The following is a 16,192-nucleotide window of genomic DNA, read 5'->3' as shown; positions in this document are numbered from 1 at the left end:
TCTTCTGGGAGCACAGAGACTAGCTGGCCAATGAGAAGGCAGTGGTTGTGTGTGCACAGGTGCAGCACAGCCGCAAACACACACAATAACAGCAGCCACTAATGATTGGCCACAGGTCGTGGAAGAGGATTAAGCGGTATCCCGTAGCCTCGACTGGCTAACGCCAGGTTCTCCCTGCCAGAGAAAGGCCAGCCTGGAGCTCAGCACGCATCCAGCATTAACGACACAGCTCCCCTGCAGCCGGCATATTAGAGCCATGGGTAACCTGGGGTTTCAATGAACCAAGAGGAAACATAGCTGCATCCCATCCCCCGTAAACATACACTCCCCACAGACACCCATTCACAGCCCCACTCATCCTGCCAAATATATACACACACCACACACGCCCTCCATTCATCCCCTGCAAACACCCCTGCCCGCTACCCCCCCCCCATGCACACTCTCATTCATCCTCCCCAAACATACACGCAGCCCACCCCCTGATCATTCCCCCAAACGTCCACGCACTCAGCTCACAACCACATACGAAACGTCACATTACTCCTTGGCTGCTTTCTGCGGTTCTAACGTGTCTCGCAGCAGTGCTGGGACCCCGAAGCCAATGGGGATTCTGCCGGAGAGTGGCCACGCTGGGCACCTGGCTTTCAGCGACTGCCACCTGTTTTCACTGTATGTCAGAGGGACACACGGCGCCGTACTGGGGAAAGAGCCAGCTCTGCTCACCAGGTATCCCTTATTAATAAACTCTAAGTATCAGCTTAGTGTAAAAGGGGACAAGCGATCCCCCGCTCCTCCATCCTGGTCTGCTACTCTGTGAGAAAAGGGCTGCCAAGTGTGCCAAGTTCATTTTCTCCTTCCCTCCCGAGCAATGACATTGTGGCCCTTCAGGGCCAGAAAACACAAAAAATGAAAGCCACCGTCACTGCCAGGGTCAGCCAGAAATGTCAAAGCAAGGCAGCCGTGCTCTCTCGCAGCACAGAGCCTGCAGGAGGGGGACCAGGCATGCTGGGCCCCTCTCCGCTTTGAGAAGAGCATCGGAATATGAAGCAGTTTCCACCGTCCGGGGGGCATCACACTCCACCTGGAGCAGCACTCGTTCTTACCTAGACCACATTTTCCACAGATGAGGATTTCGTTCAGGGGCCCTGATGTCTTTCCCAGGCAGATGTTACACTTTGGCTCTTCTCCAGGGACACCAGCTAAAAAAAAAGAGCAAGACAGCAGTGGGTTCAGAGATGCGTGATTCCTGCCGATATGCTGGCAGGAAATACCAGGGAGGGGGTGGGGAAGAGGGTCTGCTGGCAAAATTCAATTTCTACCCTCAAATACACACGCTCCACATTATATGGTTAAAGGAAAGAACCTGGGCAGCTCCTAAGCTCTTTTTCTGGCTCGACCACGGGCTCACCAGCAGTTATACCTCTATGTGCAGACACACATGCAGGCTAGAACCTAACCCAGAACATTCTACATGGGGAACCCAACCCAGAATCCCCTTGGACACCTGCACAGCCTTCTGTTCAGACACCACTTTGGGTCATAGAGCAGAATAGTTTCCCCCCCAAGAAGGAAGATATTTGCTTTTCAACTAACATACTTCCCAGGTCTGTCTGGGAGGGACATCTGTGACAAAGCGAGGCTTGCCGGCATCTGCAGAAACTCCAGCTAAGAACTGACCTGTTGGATCAGAACCAGCAGATTTTGTCTTGGCCCCTACACCCGCAGACTTGGCAAAACACTGAAGTGTGCATAGAGCTGAGCCAGAAAACTGGGGTGAAAAAAATACATCATTCCCCTGACATGCGCTTGTGAAGATACATCCAAGAGCAGGATAATTTATAGCTTTTTTTTGCCTGTAGCAAAATCAAGACTTCTGTACCAAGGCAGCCCATAAATAGGCTCTATGGACCGGACTCTCATCTCACTCGCACCAGGGCAAATCCAAAGTACATCCATTGGGTCAATGGAATTGTACTGGTGTGAGAAGAGACGCAGGCTCTAGCAGCATTTATATATTCAGAGTGCAACTCCCATTCACTAAAATAGAGTCAGGATTTCACCCTTTGTCTCTGAATCAGAAATAAAGTGAAAGGTTTAAAGACGTGCTCTTGTCTCAGGGAAGTTTCAAAGTCATCCTATTTCAAGAGAATGCTGCTAGGCCATATTTCTCTTCCTCGGTTTCTTCTTGCTATGAACAGGTGCATGGAACTAGGATCTCTGTTGCATCCTTCATCCAAATGGATGACCAACTGCTTACCTTACCGAGTGAAAACAAACTAGAGGCTTGATTTCAGTGGAAGCTCATCCCAACCTTTACTCCTACGCACATTCACAGCCCACCCCTCATGAGCACACAATCACCTGAGGGCAGATTCCATCACTTGCACACAGAGGTGAGGGACTGCTCCAGAGCAAATGACATGTGACCATAGTCCCTGCAGGGCACGGTATCCTCCTTCACTCCCTGTCCTAAAACTGAGGTGTACGGATTGCCAGAGGCACATCAAACACCTGCTCCACCCCCGGTTCAGTGAAGATGAAGCTATTCCTGCACATTTGTTTAAAAAGAAAAGTGAAAATGGCATTCTATGGGATGAGCAGTGCTTTATAAATGCCACTTATTATCCCAGAATAATTATCCTATTATTTAACCCTCCCCAAACGCTAAACTGGATCCTTTTCAGCATTTCTACTGAAGAGGGTAAACAGAGCTGCTACGAAAGTGTTGGTCTTCTGCACAGGGCAGGGGGGATGTCGCCCTAGGCGGACAAAGGCACCAGCTGAGGCATCTGCTTTTTCTAGACTAGAACTATTCAGCTTGATCATCCAGGTGACACAGCCGCATCAGAGGCCAGTCTGATGGGATTGGGAGCGTTGCTAGCCGCTGAGCATTGCTTTGCCACACACGAGACCCAGGCTTGTTTCCTAGTTCCAGTCTCTCATTCCTTGGGCCACCAGTGGCTAAGGGTTCTGCAGGTACCAGACACACAACCCCCGCCCCCCCGCCCCCGAGAGCAGCAGGAGACGTGCCTCACTAAAGAGCACACCCAGCCCTCGGGAAGACGTGTCGTGGCCTCTGTTGGGACTCCTGACCCGGCCTCCCTCGACCATTAGGACGAAGAGTATCCCCCTTTGGAAAAACCCAGGCACATCGGCAAAATTCACAGCTCCAAACAAATGGAGCTAAATGATCACACAGGCAGGACATAAGCCAGAGATAAGAGTCCTGCCACTGGGCATGACGCAGGCATCAGCCAGAGACAAACACAGCCCAGCGAACCACCATTAGTCTAGCCAGAACATCCAAACAGTTCTTGTTCCGCCTAACATTTTCCAGATCGCCAGTCAAACAAATGGCCCCACGGGGTTAAAGGAATGTCCACTCAGACAAACAGCTCATTTTCTGGACAGACCTGCTGCTCTGGGCAGCACTGAAAGGGTTAAAATGCCATTTTTGGGTTTGTTTGGGTTTTTTTTTTTTTTTTTACATGCAGTGATGCAAATACATCCCACAGATCCCAGCAAGGTACATTTGGAGCCTTTATCCAGACCTGGCACATGGCACATCAGAAATATCAGTGCGTGAACAGAATGACTTTAGTGGCATTTGCATTGACCCCGTCTGCATGCAGCGCAGAGTGGGGCAGAAATCCTACGGACAGGGAATGGGGGTACTGCAAGAAGGGGACCGGTGCCTAGGCAGTAGGTTTCCATGGGGCATTCACTAGATGAGTCTGGGCAGGGGAGGCGGAGTCATGCTGCATCGCATGTATGTTATACCAAAACCTACCATCTAACTTGGCACCCATGCTCGGTAACCCACAGGGTAAAGTTCCCAGCACTCCTGCCAAATGAAGAGCCAGTGTAGGCAGGGCCGGCTCTAGGCACCAGCAAAACAAGCTGGTGCTTGGGGCGGCACATTTTTAGGGGCGGCATGGCCGGCGCCAGAATGCCGCCCCTAAAAATGTGCCGCGGCCGCCCTAGCTCACCTCCGCTGCCGCTCGCGCGCCGCGGCCACTCGGAGTCTCCCCCTCCCTCCCTGGCTCTCAAACCTGGGAGGGAGGGGGAGATCCCGAGCGGCCGCGGCGCGCGAAACAGCTGTTTCGCGCACCGCTGCTCCCCCTCCCTCCCAGGCCTGAGAGCCTGGGAGGGAGGGGGGAGAAGCGGAGCCCGCGCCGTGGCCACTCAGAGTCTCCCCCTCCCTCCCTGGCTCTCAAACCTGGGAGGGAGGGGGAGATCCCGAGCGGCCACGCGCCGCTGCTCTCCCTCCCAGGCTTGACAGCCTGGGGGGAGGAGGCAGGGCTGGGGATTTGGGGAAGGGGCGGAGTTGAGGCGGGGCCGGGGGTGGGGGTAATTAAAAAACGGGGGGGGGGCGGCCAAAATTGTTTTTGCCTTGGGCGGCAAAAATCCTAGAGCCGGCCCTGGGTATAGGGCAGCAAAGGAGTCAGCTGAGAGCAATGGAAGATGTCGTCCCAGAGCTACTTTTGAATAAACAGCGTCCAGGTCTCATGCAGCTAAAGCCACTCCAGCAAGACAAGAGAAAATGGGGAGTTTGGGGGGCCTTCAGGTCCATCCTTAGGAGCAGAAGCTGCTGAGCCCCTGTTGGGATTGGTCCCTGCCTGTTTAAAAAAAACCCAGGGCAGGAGAAGAGACCAAAGTGTCACTCACCATGCTGAATATCCTTCCAAAGGACCCAGTACTTGGAGTTATCTTCAAAGGTCACAAGACAGCTCTGTTTGGAGCCACTTACCTGTGCAAACAAGAGAGACGTCAGGTGCAATTTTATCCCCTTCATTTTAAGCATTTTTTTAAACTCACAACATTCCGACAGCTTTGCTGCGGGAACTCGCTGCAGCATGTGAATTTTAAAGGAACATCCAGTTGCATTTTGCTTTGGTGAGGGATGCCAGACTAACAGCCCTGAAAACCAAAGCTGGCTGTGTTGCCACCTATCAGACGCATGGGCAGCACCAGTGCCCAGCCCTGCTGTGGAATACCATCGAGAGATGAGAGAGTATTTGTTCCCACACTCATCCAGCCCTTGGCATCTCTGCTGAGGAGCCCACTAATCTAACGACCTGCTTACCCTCTAGAAACTGGACTGAAGTGCAGCTCATCTTACCAAACAGCCATCAAATGAAATGATTTCTGGTCACCACTGACATGGGCTGGATGGAAACCAGCAGCCTAAGAATGAGTCCCCAAATCTGCCAAGCCACCCACCTGCAGAATTGGTCTTAACCCCAGTAGTCGGGCTGTTTAGCATCTCAGCACAATCACTGGATGTGTCCCACTGACCCTGGACAGCTTTCACAAGCCTATTCTTCCTGTTAACACTTAGCCAGCATCTTCCACGGAAGGCTCTCAAATTACTTTACAAAAGTTGGGCATGTGTTAAGGTTTCCCCCCATTTTACAGGTAAGTAAACTGAGGCACAGAGAGGTTATGTATCTTCCAACATTACACAGGAAGTTGGTGGCAGAGTCAAGACTAGAACTTGTGGGAAATAAAAAGTACAAATGTTGCCATAAAATTGCACATGAAATATGTTGCTGGGCTTTTTTGTTTCAGGTAATTTGATAAAATGCCAACTTCCAACAAAAATATACAGATGCATGGAGTGAAAATTACAGATGCAGGCATTATACTGTCAATATAATAATGCCTGCATCTGTAATTTTCACTCCATGCACCTGAAGAAGTGGGTGTTTTACCCACGAAAGCTTATGCCCAAATAAATGTTAGTCTTTAAGGTGCCACCGGACTCCTCGTTGTTTTTTGTGGATACAGACTAACATGGCTACCCCTCTGATACTTCACTGTGTAAAGTTACTCAGGGATCCCCTTCGCTCGCCTCCTCACTCCCCCCACCTCGCCCCAGGCAGCAGCAGCAAGACGTGGGAGCCGCGGGGAAGGTCAGAGCAGGTAGGGGAAGAGACGGGGGGCGGGGGGGGGGGCGGCACCAGGGCCCAGGTGTTGGGCGGCAGGGACGGCTGTGCTAGGGGAGGCAATACCTCCCCATGCCTATTATACCCGCCGCCCATGCCCAACGTATGTGAAAGAAGCTGTTCTCGGGGGCCTGGAGAGAAGGAGATAGGACTGGGGACTTGCGCACGTGGAGGAGGAGTTGCTCTTGGAGTCTGACAAACCTCCAAACAGATTTGCAGGGGTCAGTCCCCTGTGAAGCAAACTGCAAGGGAAGCCCTTAGGAAATGAGCCCAGGAAGGTTTGCACAGGTCTAGTGTTAGCAGAGAAAAGGGGCTTCTGTTTAGCTCTTTAAAAAGAGACGGATGCATTCGCCCAAACTGGGACCTGAATCCAGATTTCAAAACATCCAAAGTTTGAGGGTACTTGAAGGCAGATTTGGGTCACTCCCATTATTGAGGTATTGGGATTAGGATCTGCTGGGAAGTTCAGATCAGGATCCAGGTTCAGAGTCCAGCCCCCCAATAAGACTTGGAGCATTTGGATCTAGGTTCTGATTCAAGCACATCTCTGGTATATAAGTAAGTAACAGAGAACCGTGTTAGATTGCATAGAGCTTTGAACGCCTACTTTACCCTCTTGATCTTTCCAATGTAATAGAGTCCATCAGTCCACCTGCAGAGCACATACTGCCCCTCCGTCAGTTTGACCATCAGATCTTTGCAGCCACTCCCATTCGCAGAAGAGTTGACCGCTGCTTGTTGCAGGTGGCTGGCAGCTGCATAGACATCTCGGATGATTGGGTTGTGTGTGCCGTTCTCCATGAGCCTCAGCAGACACTGCCAATAAAATACACACTCAGTGACTTTTCCATCACAACGTAGGGAAAAGCTAGTTCTGATGATGCAAACTCTCCAGTCCTGGGAGCCATTGGCACCAGTCTCACCATCCTTAATCAGGCAAAGCTCTCACCCACTTTATTGGGAGTTTTGTCTCTATAATGTTGCAGATCTTATGCATATCACAGGATTATTGCTAGTGTAACCCACTCAGTGTGGCATTCTGTTCCCCTATAGTAGTGTCAGGGCCACAAACAGAGGTTGATAAACCTGCGTCAGCCTTGGCTAATAGCCACTCTTTTAGCTCCAGCTGTAGAGGCGTATGCTTTTAGAACCAGAGGTCTCAGTCTATAGTTGAGAAAACAAGTTATATTAGCCTTCAGTTAACAACCCCAAGGGAAAGGGGATACAGCTAAGATCATAATGAACAAAGAGAAGAGTTCCTCTGGTACCACTCATTTCAGAGGGCTCCGTCAGGTCTGAAATACTTTGGCCAAAAGGCATGCGTTTGAAGGGTTGACAGAATTTACTTTTTATTTCTGTGAATTTTAATTCAAACATTTCTCTGCACTTTTTAATAAACCCCAAATCCAGCAGCACCTGACCAAGGCACCAGCATGAAAATTAAACTGACTATAAACAGAAAGTGATACTGACCAGCCGAGTTTCACTCCCCTAAAGAAGTGAAGAGCAAAAAGTAAACAAATGGCATCAAGTAAATTTGATTTTTAAAATACTTTCAGTTTTAATAATCATCGATATCATTAGTAAACACAGATGAGACAACATCATTGAGTGATATACGATTTTTATCTTGATACTGTCCCTTTAATTGCAAAACGCACTCCTGCCTTAGTTTATGCCCTGGAATGGATTTAAAATATAAACAACTCAATGTGTTTTACCCTGGGGACTTTGCACGCAAACATGAATACACCCTGCAAACTACCAATAAGATTTACAGCTTTGATGAGACAAATTTTAGTGGTTAGCGAGTCTCTCAACTAAAGTTCAGGCAAGTCTGTCCAAATGTAGCCAAACAAAGCAAACCCCGCAATAGAGCATGATCTCTGGGCAATCACATCAGCGAGCTCCTACATGCCACTGAAAAATGCAAGCCACCCTCTGATCCGTTTTCATATTAAACCAGACTATGTTTCAGTTTCCCCTTAAGTCAATGGGAGACACCCACTGACTTCAGTGGGAATTTGGTTTGGCCTTCAGTTTAGTAAGGTTATTATTCTGAGAAAGACAGCAGGTACCAGAGTTACAGAGACAGAAAGGCTAAAGCAAGGGAGGTCAGGGCTTTTGAAACTCCCATCCACGAGTAGTGGGCAAACTTCATTTTGAAGGTTTCTCTTCCCAACTATCTTAACCTCTTGAATCCACAGAACTAGCCCGGAAATTCCTAGAGAGCAGCCTCACTCACTCTTGGTGTCTGTGCTCTGGGACAGAACCCGGAAGTGCAGAAAGCATGCAAAAAATAACATTTGAATGGAAAGAAAAGAAAAAAAATCTCCTTTCCCCTCCCTCACGCATAAACGTCTAGTTTCAGGGCAAAGATTCAAGTCATGTATCCGTACCGGTTCTCCCAGCTCTAGTCTCACTGGGCCCTCCTCACTGGACCATTTGTGAAGTAAGATGCTACCCAACAGGGAGAGTATGAGAATCCAGCCTTTACCTATTATTACCAGCTAACAATCAAAGGCAGCCTTCACTCAGGAGAGGATCCCTTTGACATCAGTGGGAATTTTGCCAGAATAGGGACGGGAACCCCTAATTCAGTGTAATCATCAGGATGATCTTTTCTCACACAGGCCCCTGGCATTGCCTGATACGCCCAAGCAATGCAAATCTTTCCTGAGGATTCACAGGTGAGTCTAAATAGGTATAACTTGCACACCAAGTGGGCTAGAAGAGGAATCGACAAACACCAGTTTAGATTCCCCCCTGGATTTGGCCCTATTCAAGCAAAGCTGGGCTACTCCTGGGAAATGACACATTCCCAGCTTGTTAAATATTTGCTAGAAAGCAAGGCGCCTTTCCAGGCAAGTCCAAGGCAGTCAGTCCCAAACTGAAAATACCTCCCTTGTTTTCCAGAATAATGGCTGGAATCATATTCATTTTCTTTGCATCTCACAGAGAATATAGTTAAGACAGGAAGAGCAGCCGGCCCAGGAACACTCGGTCTCTCCTTTCACTGAAGTTAAAAAGGAGTGTTTGTATTTGGGCCCCCATCCCCAGCAGAAATAAAGCAATGCCTCTGCCGCTCGCGCCAGGAAGCGAATATCTGAAGATGAAAAATCGCTGCCAGCCCGAGGAACGTCAGAGACTCTCCTACATTCCAGAGACATTAATCCCCTTTTCGGGAAGGACCCTGTGGCCTCTCCAAGGAAAAGCTTCCTACGCTAATTACTCAGCCCTCCAAAGGGCAGCCTCTGCCAGTGCTCAGATGGGAATCAAACGTGCACACAATGGGTCTGTGCCCAAAGCCCAGGCTAGGGGGCAGCCCGGGCAGTGACACGAGCCAGGCCCTCGCGGCTCTGCGGTGCTTTGGGAAGTGCAGCTGGCAGATCGCCGGCTCCCCACCTCCCCTGGCTTCAGCAAGGGCAGGTTCATTCAGGGGCACGTCTTGCCCCCCTGGCCCCCCTCGATGGGTGGAAAAGAGCGTCGGGTGGGGGTGGGCGCCCCATGTCCCAGCGCTGGGAGAGAAGGGGGCAGCGCTGTGAATTGGGGGGGCACCCAGCTATACTCACACCCTCCCCGATGTCCCTCTCTCCCCCCCCCCCTTCTTACTCTGCAACAAATCTCCCTGCTGCGTGCACTTACCTAGGAGCCGGTCGCCCACAGAGCTGTGATTGGCTGATTCAAAAACATTCAAAATTAAATCCATTTTGGGGGGGACCAGAGGGGGTGAGACACACACGGTCCCCGGCCAACCGGAGTCAAGCGGCAAACGGGTCCCCAGACAGGGCAGGGGGCGGATGCGGCGCATACAACGTCCCAGACACGCGGGGCCCAAACTCGCGTGGAACAAGGCACCGTTCTCGCCTCTCTCGCTAACTTTCCTGCTGCGGCCAGCAGCCGCCGAGCTGCCAACGTGCCTGAACTAACAATCGCTCTGGGGAGGGGGGGGTTGTTCCAATTGGGGGGGTTTAAATTAATGCAACACCCCCCCGAGGAAGCAGGCTCAGCCCCTGGCCAAGCCCGGCAGGGGGGCATGTCAGGATCCGCCAAAGGACCCCCCCCCAAAAAAAAATCTAGATAAACCTACGAGATACAAGAAGTCTTGGGGGGGGGGGGAGTTTCCTTCTCGCCTGGATCTCCAAGCGCGGACACCCCCTCCCCGAGCCGGCAGCGGCAGGTCGGTGCAGCCCCCCCGCGATCACCTTGCAAACTTTGCGCGAGCCATCGCCGGGGTCCCCCCCCCGCCCCAGGGCCCCCCCTTACCGCTCCGCCAAGTCCTCGGGGCTCAGCGCCGGGCGGGGGGCGGAGAGCGCTGCCCGCGGCCGGCTCAGTGCCTGGGGCGCGGGGTCCCCCCCATGCCGCCCCCGGCTGCGCCCCGGCTAGCAGCGCTGCAGGCGGGTGAGGCGGGGCGCCATCTTTTTCACTTTTTCCCGCGAATTATTTACGTTTTGCTTATGTAATTAGCACGGGCCCCCCTCCGCCTCCTCCGCCCGGCTCCATCCTGCAGGAAGCCGGCAGCGCCCGGAGCCTGACAGCTCCCCGCCGGCTGCATTTAAAGGGAACGTGCGGCCGGCTTGGGCCACCCCACGCCACGCGCCCGGCCAGGCAGTGCCCACCCGCAAATACCCCCACGGACACGCGTGCCCCCACGCGCCGCTCTACCCTCAGAGGGACACCACAGTGTACCTCCTGAAACACCCAGTTCCACACCCACCCACCCTCCTAGCTATGCGCACAGCAGTGCAGACAGAAACACACACTCAGATCCACCTGTCCACATCTACAGGTAGCTACACCCACAGCCACACACCGAAACACATGGGCACACACAGCTAGGCATACGGCAAACACAGAGCAGATATTTGTACGCACACACACACACAGAGCAGTGCACACAGCAGTGTACTCAGCAATAGATAGAGGGAAACACACACTCAGATACACCTGTCCACGTATACCCAGAGCCGCACACAGAAACTCATGTGCACACACACCTATGCATGCTGCAAACACAGAGCAGATATTTTATACACACAAAGCCAAGCTACCCACAGAAATGCACTATCTCCTCCCCTCAGACCTGTTTCTCCACCAGCCCCACACTAACCCTGCGGTGTAGGATGGAGTCATGCAAACGCTGTTGTTTTTCTCTTTTGAGAGAATTTCTAGACTTTCGCTTTTTTTCTTTTCATCTTCCCTATATGTTAAAATTTAACCTGGCCAGTCCACTGAGGATTTGAGTTCCCATCTCCTTGCACGCCCTCTTCAATACACACACACGGCCTGTGAGTGGCAAGGATGCAGATAATCATAGAATCATAGGACTGGAAGGGATCTCGAGAGGTCATCTAATCCAGTCCCCTGCACTGGTGGCAGGACTAAGTATTATCTAGACCATCCCTGACAGGTGTTTGTCTAACCTGCTCTTTAAAATCTCCAATGATGAAGATTCCACAACCTCCCTGGGCAATTTATTCCAGTGCTTAACCACCCTGACAGTTAGGAAGTTTTTCCTAATGTCCAACCTAAACCTCCCTTGCTGCAATTTAAGCCTATTGCTTCTTGTCCTATTCTCAGAGGTTAAGAAAAAACAATTTTTCTTCCTCCTCCTTGTAACAACCTTCTACATACTTGAAAACTGTTATCATGTCCCCTCTCAGTCTTCTCGTCTCCAGAATAAACAAACCCAGTTTTTTCAATCTTCCCTCATAGGTCATGTTTTCTAGACCTTTAATCATTTTTGTTGCTCTTCTCTGGACTCTCTAATTTGTCCACGTCCTTCCTGAAATGTGGCACCCAGAACTAGACACAATACTCCAGCTGAGGCCTAGTCAGCGTGGAGTAGAGTGGAAGAATTACTTCTTGTGTCTTGCTTACAACACTCCTGCTAATACATCCCAGAATGATGTTCGCTTTTTTTGCAACAGTGTTACACTGTTGACTCATATTTAGCTCCTGATCCACTCTGACCCCAGATCCCTTTCTGCAGTACTCCTTCCTAGGCAGTCATTTCCCATTTTGTATGTGTGCAACTGATTGTTCCTTCCTAAGTGGAGTACTTTGCATTTGTCCTTATTGAATTTCATCCTATTTACTTCAGACCATTTCTCCAGTATGTCCAGATCATTTTGAATTTTAATCCTATCCTCCAAAGCACTTGCATCCCCTCCCAGCTTGGTATCATCCGCAAACTTTTTAAGTGTACTCTCTATGCCATTATCTAAATCATTGATGAAGATATTGAACAGAACCGGACCCAGAACCGATCCCCTTTGTAGGATGGTTCTGCAGGAGTCGAGTTCAATGGCATCACACTGCTTGAGACTGCTGCGCGAGAGATTGAAGTAGGAACAGAGACTCCTCCTGAGATGGGGCAGGTGAGCCTGGGGCTACTGAGGGATTAGTGGAGTGGGAGAAATGTTAGAGAATTGCACTGCTTCGACCAGCTCTGCTTGGAATGCTGTTGTTCAACTCTACCAGCCAGGTTAGGAAAGGGTGGGTGGGACCCCAGATAGATTTGTGGTTGGTGGGGAGCTGTGTGGTGCATTCGGGGCCTGATCCAGAGCCCACGGAAGTCTGCCTTGGAGTGGATGGCTTCATTGGGCTTTGGGGCAGGCCCTCAGAGAGGCAGGATGGTCCAGTGGCCCAGGCACTGGAAATGGAAGATTTGTGCTAGTCCTGGCTCTGTGTGTGTGGCCAGGCGCTATCACAACACCTATTAATAATGAGGTCATTAATACGTCCTGAGCTTCATTCATTAATGACAAGGTTTCCAATCTGTGGGTGGAAGGCCCAGGATGCCTGTGAGTATTATTGCTGTTTCCATATTCCAGGGCCAAAGGCTGCCCCTTCCTACCGTATGAAGACATCAATTAATATTATAAATTTAGGTCCCATGAAAGAAACAACACACATTAAATCATGGTGAAAGAGGCTAAAATCCTCTTTGCGAAGATTTCTATTCCTAAGTAACCAATAAACAAATGGCCACAGGTGGGCATGTCTACCATCCACCCCCTATTCTTCATATGCTTAATGCACTGTGGCAGTACAGGGGTCACTCTTATAATCTCCCTGTCTAGCAATCGGAAAGCAGTGCAGCCTTCTACAAATAAATTGGTCTCCTGATTGAGCACTTGCAACCCCTCCCAGCTTGGTATCATCCGCAAACTTTATAAGTGTACTCTGTATGCCATTATCTAAATCATTGATGAAGATATTGAACAGAACTGGACCCAGAACTGATCCCTGCGGGACCCCACTCGTTATGTCCTTCCAGCATGACTGTGAACCACTGATAACTACTCGCTGGGAACGATTTTCCAACCAGTTTTGCACCCACCTTATAGTAGCTCCATCTAGGTTGCATTTCCCCAGTTTGTTTATGAGAAGGTCATGTGAGACAGTATCAAAAGCTCTAGTAAAGTCAAGATATACATCTACCGCTTCTCCCCTCCCCCCCCACCCCCCCCACCCGCATCCACAAGGCTTGTTACCCTGGCAAAGAAAGCTATCAGGTTGGTTTGACAGGATTTGTTCTTGACAAATCCATGCTGACTGTTAATTATCACCCTATTATCTTCTAGATGTTTGCAAATTGATTGCTTAATTATTTGCTCCATTATCTTTCTGGGTACAGAAGTTAAGCTGACTGGTCTGTAATTCCCTGGATTGTCCTTATTTCCCTTTTTATAGATGGGCACTATATTTGCCCTTTTCCAATCTTCTGGAATGTCTCCTGTCTTGCATGACCACTCAAAGATAATTGCTAATGGCTCAGATATCTCCTCAATCAGCTCCTTGAGTATTCTACAATGCATTTCATCAGGCCCTGGTGACCTGAAGACATCTAATTTGTCCAAGTAATTTTTAACTTGTTCTTTCCTTATTTTAGACTCTTCTGATCCTACCTCATTTTCACTGGCATTCACTACGTTAGACGTCCAATCACCACCAACCTTCTTGTGAAAACCAAAACAAAGAAGTCATTGAGCACCTCTGCCATTTCCATATTTTGTGTTATTATTTCCCCCCCTCATTGAGTAACGGGCCTACCCTGTCCTTGGTCTTCCTCTTGCTTCTGCTGTATTCGCAGAATGTTTTCTTGTTACCCGTTATGTCTCTAGCTAGTTTGATCTCGTTTTGTGCCTTGGCCTTTCTAATTTTGTCCCTACATACTTGTGTTATTTGTTTATATTCATCCTTTGTAAATTTGACCTAGTTTCCACTTTTTGTAGGACTCTTTTTTGAGTTTCAGATCATTGAAGATCTCCTGGTTAAGCCAGGGTCGTCTCTTGCCATACTTCCTATCTTTCCTACACAGTGGGATAGTTTCTTCTTGTGCCCTTAATAATGTCTCTCTGAAAAACTGCCAATTGTCTTCTATTGTTTTTCCTCTTAGACAACATCAGGTAGAGGCTTGATGAGGGTGTGGGCAGTCCCCCATCTCCCCTTAAGGAGAGTAAGTGAGCAGTTGCTTTTGACAGGAAGATTACAGTGCAGGGGGCTTTGGAGATGGTCCACAAGAACTTTCCTGGAGTTGAAGGCAGGTTAACATGCTGCCCCTTTTGGAGGCAGCATGTTATAGATATACTCTATATCTATAACATGTATAATATAGATACACTCAGCACAGGCAATGCAGATCACCTGCCCATTTGATTAACATCCCGCCCACCACCCCATGGTTTCATTTAACGTGTTGGTGATCTTGTTATCTAAGTCCAATCTTGAGCATAGGTTGCAGGAACATCTCAGTGCATTTCACCTAACACTAAAACAGCCTCTTCTGCACAGCTCTGTTCCCATGGTCCTAATGCACCTGTCCACTTAGGGGACATTTCCCCCGCTGCTTGTGAATGGCATGCCGGTGTGTTCTGGAGGGGACTGAAACTTGCCCAATCACTTTATGGCAGGACGGGTCCGAGGATTCAGTGCAATATGTGGGCTGGGAATTCACACCTAGGTTCACAAGACCTGAAGTTTCTTTAAGCTACAGGGAAGATGGCATCAACTATAACCTAAGGCCAAAAGTGCATTGATCTCACTGAGATGAGACTTCTTACAGTTCTGTTGCTTTTAAAGTACGTTAAATAAACAAAATAATGGTTGGTTTAAGAAGTAAAGGTCCAGCAAAAGAGTGCACTGTTTCACCTGTCCCCTGCTGCGGCATCCTGTGTGATGTTTCAATTTGTGTTTATCAGAATTCCTAGAAATAGGTGTAACTTCCATATGAATATACAGCCCTGGACCGCTATAAATGCTATTGTCGTCAATACCACAATGAAGTAATAAGGATTTGCTATTTAATGGAAATTGCTGCAAAAAGCAAATATTTTCAGAAGCCCCCAGACAGAGTTATAACACTGAGCTGAGGATATGAACTTTTTGTTATTGTTACAACATTTGCTCCATGATTAGTTAACATGCAGGTATATTAAAAACTGGTTTTAACTACTGTGTGTAATGGATGTGAGATGCCTTCCAGTAGAAGGCTGATTCCTGACTTATGACTTGATCCAAAGCCCACTGAGGTCAGTAAGTGACTTTATTGACTTCAGTCAATGGGCGTTAGATCATAACACAATAAGTAGGTTTTTCTCCAATATTATGTATTCCTTATCACATTAGAGCAAACGTGTGCATTTAAAACAAATAGTTCCTCCAGCCATGATTAAATGACACATGGGGAAAATGACATTTCCCCCCTGTATTTCTGTGATCTTAGAACTAATTTATAAAAAGTCAGTTTTTCTACAAAATATTGGACTGCAAACATTACTCAATGCAGGTGTTGCCCTTTTTTACAGGTAAGTATTAAATAGTGTGTATGCAGGAAAATAACAGAACAAGCTTTGTTTAAAGTTTCATAGAACTAAGTTACAAAGCTTTAAAAATATTTATGATTTCAGAAGTTATAATAAGAAGACTCTAACACAAAGTACAGTAATATTACAGGCCATTAAATAGCTTGGCGAAGAAAGATATCAAAGGAAGATGGGAAAATTAAACCCAACCTTCTTAATGATTAATCACATTTTAAACATAAGGGATGTAAAAACACTAAAGTCAACAGTACAAGGGATCAAAAAGAGTAAGCATGTTATCCACAGAACTTAACCACTGCAATATAGAATTTTAAATCTAATTCAGAGACACTTTTAAGACCTCACAAACAGCCTCTTTATTGCTCTTTTGAGAGACAAGACATTCCTTGCAGTCACTCTAATAAAAAGATA

This window comes from Emys orbicularis, chromosome 18, assembly GCF_028017835.1.
Source record: "Emys orbicularis isolate rEmyOrb1 chromosome 18, rEmyOrb1.hap1, whole genome shotgun sequence".
NCBI classification, from domain to species: domain Eukaryota; kingdom Metazoa; phylum Chordata; order Testudines; family Emydidae; genus Emys; species Emys orbicularis.
This window is presented reverse-complemented; position numbering follows the sequence as displayed.